Here is a 9,004-nt window from a genome sequence, read left to right on the forward strand (position 1 = left end):
AAGCACCAGGCAGAATGTCTCAATGATGAGAGATGTTGAACCTCAGAAAAGAAAGCAGAGGGGGGACTTTCCCATTGAGACGAGCCCCCAGGTGAAGTGGGGTGTGGGCAAATGTGAGGCGGCCCCGGAAGCTCCCTGCCTATCCCGAAGGGCCTGTGCCTAGGGTGAGTCCTTGGGGTCCCAGGATGGAAAGACCTCTTGTGAGGTTCTTGGTGGCTCTGGCCCTTGGGGATGGGATGAACCTGGGCAGGTGAGGATGGGCAGGGGGAGAAATCGAGGTCCAGAGTCATTGCTGCCCCCATCCCGGCCCACTTGGCAAAGTCATCTTCTTTCACCGCTCAGCTTGCCTCTTCTCTGGACAGTTCCTGATGCCCCTGAGAGGTCCCGCTGCCCCCCGTCCCCCAGGTGCTCCCATCACTCCTGTCCTATGATGGTGGGCTCCAAGCCATCCTGCCCTCTGGGCTGTCGTGCTCCGTCCCGGCTCTCTCCTCCAGCACCCAGCATGCTGTCCAGCACATCACCAGTGCTCAGTGAATATGTGATGACTTCAATTGATTTGGGAAGGGCTCCAGGTCCACCTTGGCTTTAGAATAGATTTGGACAGGGGGAGAGGGAGGCTTGAGTGGTGGTGACCTGGGTTGTCCCTCCTCTCTCTGAACTGCCCTGTTTCAGACTCTGAGTCCCCAGGGAGGGTTACTGCCCCCTCCATTTAGACCCCCTCCTCCCACTGCCTTAGGATCCCAGCCTGTCCCCCTCCTCATCCAGCTTGGCCTCTGATTTCCCACGCTGGGCCCATGCCCCCCACGTGGCTGCCCTACTCACCCCGAGCTGCCCCCATGTGTGGCTGCCCCCTTACCCCCTTTGTGTTCTGACACTCCAGTTCAGGCTGTCCTTTTGGGATAGACACTCTCCCCACCCTGCTGGGGCTCTGACACCCTGTGCGAGGCTGCCTCCCCCAACGTGGACCCCTCCTCACCCCGCTGTGACACCTCCCTCCTGTCCACCGTGGTTCCCCTACCCCCATGCAGATGTCTCCCTTGCTCTGCTGCCCCTGATGGTTTTAGGACTGAATGGTTCTGGAAGGAAGGAAGAGAAGAGGAGGAGCAGAAAGAGTATTTTAACGGTGGAAATTTCTGTGCAAGCAAAACCTTGGAAAGAATATATAAAATAGAGCTACTCTGGTTAAAGAGAGCGAGAAGGGGGGAAGGGAGGAGGAGGGGAAGGGGAGGGGGGAGGAGGGGAAAGGGGAGGGAGCAAGAGTGAGCCTGGAGCCCCACCCACTGGGTCCCACTCTCTCAGAACCGTCATTAAATCCTGCCGGGGGTGGCGAGTGGGAGTAGGGAGGTGCTCCTTGGTGCCACTTTGCAGCCACTAAGATGTCCTCTCTGAGCTTTTCTGAGAAGGCAGCTCCCGCAGTCAGAGGGATGGGACTTGCCGGCAGCCACTGCTGCTGCCTGGAGGATGGGTCTCTGAGGGGCCAGAGGGCCCTGGGCAGGTGCTGAGGGCCTGTGGGTAGTGGGTCAGGCTCTGCAGGACACAGTGCTATGAGTTACAGGACTTCTGCGTGCCAAGGCACTGGGCCAGATCGCCCCTTCCCCATTTGTGCCCCTTTGTGACCCTCTCTGTCCCAATCTCTGGTCACCTCCAGGAAGAGAACCTGGAAATTCTGCTTCGATGGCTGAAGTAGATGTCACTGAACTCCCGATGGTCAAAAGTGAGCAACACTGTACAGTTTACAAAGCAGTTTCACATCCATTTCCTGGTTTGATTTGATCTTTGCAACTGTTGGTAAGGATAGCGCTGTGGCTAATCCCTCCACCCCCAACTGCCTGGAGAGAAGAGGAAGTCGAGCATCAGGAGTTGCGTAAATTGCCCTCAGTGGCGAGAGGAGGCCGGACTCCATTTCCAGTGCCTTCCGGGCACCCTTGGCCTTTCCCCAGCCTCTCCCCACCCGGACTCTTCATCTCGCTGATTGAGGTAATGAGCTCCTTTAGCCCGAGCCAAGTGTGAGGTTAGGCCTCCAGGACAGGACTCTGTAGTCAGGCAGAAAACAGGTCAAGGGTCAGGACGTTTTCCCCAGAACCCCGGGGGGCAAGCTCTGAGCCCCCCTCACTGGTGTGGGGGATTTGGAGTAAGATGACCATATAATTAGTCATCCAGATTAGAACACTTTAGAGAATGAAAGGGAGCGCTATTAGTAATGACTCCACGGCTACAGCCATGAACAGGGAGGTGAGGTCACTATTACGATATCACCTGCCCAGCCCCTTCTCCACCTCCACAGCCTCGGACTCCCAGACCTGATGCAGAACATCGGCCATTTACTGGGCATTTAGCAGTGCTGGGCACTCCGTAGAGCTTGTTTTATTAGATTTCCATGACAACGTGTGGCTGATCCACTTATTGTTCCCGTTTTATTAATACAGAGACTGAGGCCCAGAAGACTCTTGCCCAAGAACACACAGCTGGTAAGTGGTGGAGCTGGACTTTGAACCCAGGGAGCCTGGCTTCCCTTGATAGGATTATAATAACATTTTTTTTTTTTTTTTGCTGTACACGGGCCTCTCACTGTTGTTGCCTCTCCCATTGTGGAGCACAGGCTCCAGACACGCAGGCTCAGCGGCCATGGCTCACGGGCCCAGCCGCTCGGCAGCATGTGGGATCCTCCCGGACCGGGGCACGAACCCGCGTCCCCTGCATCGGCAGGCGGGCTGTCAACCACTGCGCCACCAGGGAAGCCCTATAATAACATTTTAATGAATTTGTTTGGCCTGCAAGAATTGCCATGGGGGCTTCCCTAGAGACGCAGTGGTTAAGAATCTGCCTGCCAATATAGGGGACACGGGTTTGAGCCCTGGTCCGAGAAGATCCCACATGCTGTGGAGCAACTAAGCCCACGTGCCACAACTACTGAGCCTGTGCTCTAGAGCCCGCGAGCCACAACTACTGAGCCTGTGTACCACAACTACTGAAGCCTGTGCACCTAGAGCCTGTGCTCTGCAACAAGAGAAGCCACTGCAATGAGAAGCCCGTGCACCGCAACGAAGAGCAGCCCCCGCTCGCCGCAACTAGAGAAAGCCTGCATCCAACAATGAAGACCCAACGCAGCCAAAATTAAATAAATTGAAAAAAAAATAAAAAAAGAATTGCCATGGAATGGGGTTTCCCAATCTTTCATCAGATCTCTTCACCCACCCCCACCTCTCCTCCCACCCCCCAGTCTCTCTTAGCTGTCTTTAGCTCAGGGACATCATTAAAAGGACCTTTGAGTGGTGAGGGGATGTGTAGATGAGGAAGGGAGCAGGGAGCGGAAGAGTAGCGGCAGGATGAGAGTAGTAAAAGCTACCATTAATTAAACACTTACTGCATACCAGCTTCTGTTTTAAGTGTTTTCAGTGTATTAACCTGTTTAATCCTCACAACACCCCTATGAACCCCAAGTAACATTATGATTCCCATTTTACAGATGAGAAAACTGAGGCCACTTGCCCTCCATTATGCAGCTGGTAAGTGGTAGAGCCAGGGCCACCCAGTTGGCTTCACCATCATGCAGTTTGTCCTTGAGGAAGAGGATGCTGCTGGCCCAGTGGTGGAGTCCCTCTAGCCTGCTTCCTCTAGGACATAGAACCTGGAAATTCTGCTTTGGTGGCTGAAGCAGATGTCATTGACTTCCTAATGGTACTTCACAGCCAAGTGAGCAGCACTTTGCAACTTTCAAGGACGAGGGAGTCCACGGTCTGGCCTTTTGGGGGCGCCAGCCAAGGGTGTCCGACTCCCTCTTTTGGTCCGCCATCTCCCTGCAGGGGCGCAGGCGGGCAGAAGTGGAGCCTGATTCCCGCCGCCCTCCGCGGCAGCTCATTTTTCATTCATTTTCTTTAAATGCTTCTTGCTCTGTTTTTAAATCTAATTTTTCAGCTTCTTTTTTTATCTTCACTCAAGTTGCTTTAATGAAACGAAAACGTGTCTGTTTCCCTCTGCTGGAGCTGCCTGGGGAATTTCAACATAAAACAAACAAGTTGGCTTTTAAAATTAAAATTTTATGGGTGGCATTTCCTCATTTAATGGGAGGCACAAAAGGCTGGAGCAAAACCAGTTAACACGGGGTTGGGACTTGGTGTTCAGCAAAATTAAGCAGCAGGAGCACAGTGTGCTGGGAGCCGCTAGCTCCGGGGGGCTGGGCGAGATGCACAGACAGGCGACGTGGAGGGCGGCGGCCGCCCAGCACCACTGTGCACCCCGGACGGCCCCGCACACGTTTACATGCAGCCCTCACCACCCCATCCCCTGCCCCCAGGACCCCATGCTCAGGTGCCTGTGTGCACACCTGCTCTGTACATTCAGATGGCAGGCGATTGTGTGGATGAGCAAACAGGGGTAGGGAATGGCTTTGGAGTCCTGGGGTGCTGGACACCAAGTCTGGAGAGGTATCCGTGAAAGAAGCTAAGGTCTCTGCAAAAGCCAGGATTCACTCAGGAATTAACGCCCCCGGTACAGTATGAGTCCCATCCTGTCTTGATCACGGCTGTGCCCCAGGCCCCAGACAGAACCAGGAGTGTGGTAGGCGCTCCACAAACACGATGACCCAACGAATGACTTCATTCGGGGGAACTCAGCAGTGGATCACTCAGAGTCCTTATCACCAACCATAGGACCCTGTTTTTTTTTTTTTTTTGTAGAAATGGTGAAAATGCTACAGGATCCAAGGAGGGAGGGGCAGTCGTGGTGGGATCACCATCAGAGAAGGGCTTTGTGAACCCAGCAAAGGCAGAGTGAAAAGGCAGCCAGCCCAGGGGTCTGGCAGGAGCAAAGGCCTGGAGGTGAGAGGTGGACGTGGCTGAATCTGGCCAGAAAGTACGGTGTGTGCAAGCAGAGGACTCTGGAGAGGTCAGAGGCAGCCAGGTTGTAAAGTGTGGGATGAGGAGCTTCGTTGGACTTTATCTCACGGGCAGTGGAGACCCACTGCAAGTTCCAAAGCAGATTGATATGCTCAGAGGTGGTTTCTGGGAGACTGATTCTGGAGGCTGGTAGGAGGGAAAGGAAGAGTCCAGCCTGGTTGGGGTGGCATTGGTCCAGGCTGAGCTGAGGACCTCAGGCTGGGTGGTCAAGGGGATGTGGGACCCTCCTGTGAGCCAGGGAGCCCTGGAGGAGGAGCAAGTTGGGGAAGTGGAGGTATTCAGTGTGTCAACGCCAGCTCACCTGCAGGTGTGGACCAGCCTGTGCTGACGACACAGGAAGTAGATTTCACACTGACATTTACAACCCGATCCTGTAAGTACTGGGCCTGGTGCCACAGCCCTGGGAAAACAGGCCTCATAGCTTCAGAGAAAGGGCCTGGGAGACTTCTTTTGCTTCGTTCATCTGCATCCCGCCCCCACCCCTAAGTGACTCTATCCTACAATGGGGCAGATTTCTCCCCATCCCTTCTGCCCTCTGACTCCTGATTCTGCGGAGAGGACCACTCTGGTTACTAGGATCACCAGAGCGGCAATAAGACGGGGAAAACCGAGTGTCCCACCTACTCTGAGTTAGGAAATCTAGCTGGTCACCATGACCACCACCAGCAGCCTTAGAGTCTTCCCCAGTCAGGGCTTCAGACCCACAGATGCACTCCTGGACAGAGTCCTGCAGGCCCCAGACAGACCTCCGGCTGGGATGTGGGCAGTGGGAGCTGGGTCCTGGCTCTCTTGGGAGGGTGTCTTTGAGGGAACATCTGAGGTTGGAGGAAGGGGCTTCCTGATACAGGTCTGTGCTCTGATCTGTGCCCATCGAAGGGTCGCATCTGAGGCGGGTCTGAGGATCCAGGTGAGAGTCTCTTTGAGACCAACTTGAGAAGCCTGAGGTTTATTTGCAAGTATCTTTGAGGCCTGTTTGAAGGCCTAAGGACTGGGTTGGCCTGAGGGCCAGTAGCATGAAACCAATAAAAATGTCCCAAGGCTAAGGCTGATATGACCCTTCTCCCTCCATATAACAAAGAGAGTAAATCTGGCCAAGTTTGCAGCGGGTTCTTATGGCCAGGGGGCTGGTGGAGAGGCTGTCTTTCCTTTGGTGATGGATGACGTTTACCCCAAACCACAAAACAGTTGGCCAGAGACCCCATTCTATCCCAACAACCAGCTGGCTGACCTCGACAAATTTGGCAAAGGCAATACACTTCTTGAGGACCACACCACCTGCCCATCTTCCAGGGGAGAGAGACACCATGTGCCCTATCTGAAATGGGTTTTTAAGTATGAATAGTGGTTCACCTGGTGAGCAAGGTGAGAAGGACCATATCGACTGAGTGACACAGGTGAAGACACGGAAATGTGAAACAGTTTTCTGTGGGCCAAGAGAACTACATCGGTTTTCCTGGAGTCGAGAACTTGCAAAAGCTAGCGTACGAGTATCACACAAAATAAACTGAGAGAGAGCTCCTTGCAAACTGTTGAGTGCTACACAACATGAGGCCTTGCTGTTACCACCCATCTCTCTTGTTTATCACGGGAACCGAATGAGTCAGTGTGTGAAGTTGCATTGTAAACTGGAAAGCATGAAAATGTTAATTAATATATTTAGAGAGCAGAGAAATTAAGTATGAGAATGTGGAGATGGAGTAGACAATTAAAATATCTGCTAATTTCTCTCTTGAATTCACATTTGAGGCAATGTTTGTAAACTGAGAATTATAATTACTTTTCTCCGTCACACCTCTTTTCGGATGAATACGCTGTGAGAGGATTATAGTAGCTATTAAAAACACTGTCAAGTTCCTGGTAGATCAGTTGGGACTCTTTATATAGCAAGTACCAGAAGACCCAGCACACACTGGCTTACCCAGTAAAAGGAAGGTGTAGTTTTTATGTGATGTGAAAGTGCAAAGGTAGCATGAACTTCAAGATGGGTTTGATCCAGCGTTTGTTAATCCTGATGCTCAGGCTTGTTTCTCCATGTTGGGTACCAATAGTTTCTAGGCTTCTTCCTCCAAATGCTGGGAGAGAGAGAGGGGTGTCCCTTCAGCCAACCATCCAACAGAATTCCTGAGCTTCATGTCTGATTGGACTAATTTGGGTCATGTAGAGGGGGAATGCCAGGGTCTGTTTGGCATAGGTCTGGATCAAGTGTCCATCCCTAAAACAATCACTGTGGGACACGAAAAGGTAGAATGGACCCCCACCATACCTGGGCACTCAAGCGGACCACGGGGCTTCAGGCGTGCAGACCTGGAGTCATGTTGGTTTCTGCCCTCATTGCTGGTTCAGCGTCTAAACTCTCTCTTCCCTGTATCTCCTCCTTTGCAGGTGTGATACTGGTCCAGGCCTTGTCCCATGACCCCACATTTATTTTTATTTTTATTTTGCGGTACGTGGGCCTCTCACTGTTGTGGCCTCTCCCGTTGCGGAGCACAGGCTCCGGACACGCAGGCTCAGCAGCCATGGCTCACGGGCCTAGCCACTCTGCGGCATGTGGGATCTTCCCGGACCGGGGCACGAACCCATGTCCCCTGCATCGGCAGGCGGACTCTCAACCAATGCGCCACCAGGGAAGCCCGACCCCACATTTAAATTACTACCATTGTGGGGATTTTTTAGCTGCTTACTCAGCCCCTAGCCTCTTTGCTTGCCAGTACATTTTTCTTGATAGCTGCCCAAAACTTTAATCATAGAAAAGAACACATATTATAGCCGATGTGATGAGATGGGAAGCATGATTACAAAATTTAGCTATGGGAAAATTATGATCATTTGCCAAAGACCCAATTTTATCACTAGAAAACCCAGTAAAAGTAACTCAAAACAATTAATTATGGCAAATAAAAGAGTGTTGTGAGATGTCGGAAACAATAAGAAAAAAGCTCTTTTCTATAACAACAATAATCAGTTTAAAAATATTGTAGCAGATTACCTGGAGAAGAGTGTTTTTACTTTTTTTTTCTGTAACTTCGTGAGGAAGCACACTTGGGGATAGTTGGTTTCTGGAAATCAAGTTGGTTTCTAGTGGTGGAGATGCACATGACCTTGAATTAGACCCCTCCCCCCACCCTTTTTAAGAATATCACCAGGATGGATCCTTTATACAAGTAAGGCAAATACCACCTGTTTTTCTAGGAAGAGGCCTGGAAGAAGGAATCTAGGTGCAGGAAGGCAAACCAAGGTGGTAATTATTCTGTTTTTTTTTTTTTTGCGGTACGTGGGCCTCTCACTGTTGTGGCCTCTCCCGTTGCGGAGCACAGGCTCCGGACGCGCAGGCTCAGCGGCCATGGCTCACGGGCCCAGCCGCTCGGCGGCATGTAGGATCTTCCCCGACTGGGGCACGAACCCACGTCTCCTGCACCGGCAGGCAGACCCCCAACCACTGTGCCACCAGGGAAGCCCCAATTCTGTTTTGTAATGACTGCATTTAAGTGGTTTGCTCTAGATGTGACCTGGTTTTATTGCCTGGGCTAGGAGCAGAGGGGAATAGGGATTTTCAGGTGGAGAGAGAGAGAGAGGGAAAAAGAGAGAGAGAGGAAGAGAGAGAGAGGAAGAGAGAGAGAGGAGGGGGGAGAGAGAGGGAGAGGGAGAGGGAGGGAGAGAGGGAGCGGGAAAAAAGAGGAGGAGAAGAAGGGGAAGAAGAGGAAGAAGAAAGAGGGGGAGGGGAGCCAGGAAAAGGAGGACCCAGTGAGGTGACAAGCAGCCCCCCAGGACTGTGTGTGGAACACGTGAGCATCTATCTAGCTTCCCAAGGTGCCAAGGTACAATTCTTAAAATATTGTGAACATAACTCTCAGGCAATAGAGAGTGAGCACAATCAAAATTTTATTTAACTCAATCAGAGAAGAAAAGGAAATAAAAGGAATTCAAATCGGAAAAGAAGAAGTAAAGCTGTCACTGTTTGCAGATGACATGATACTATACATAGAGAATCCTAAAGATGCTACCAGAAAACTACTAGAGCTAATCAATGAATTTGGTAAAGTAGCAGGATACAAAATTAATGCACAGAAATCTCTGGCATTCCTATATACTAATGATGAAAAATCTGAAAG

This window comes from Lagenorhynchus albirostris, chromosome 2, assembly GCF_949774975.1.
Source record: "Lagenorhynchus albirostris chromosome 2, mLagAlb1.1, whole genome shotgun sequence".
Lineage (NCBI taxonomy): Eukaryota > Metazoa > Chordata > Mammalia > Artiodactyla > Delphinidae > Lagenorhynchus > Lagenorhynchus albirostris.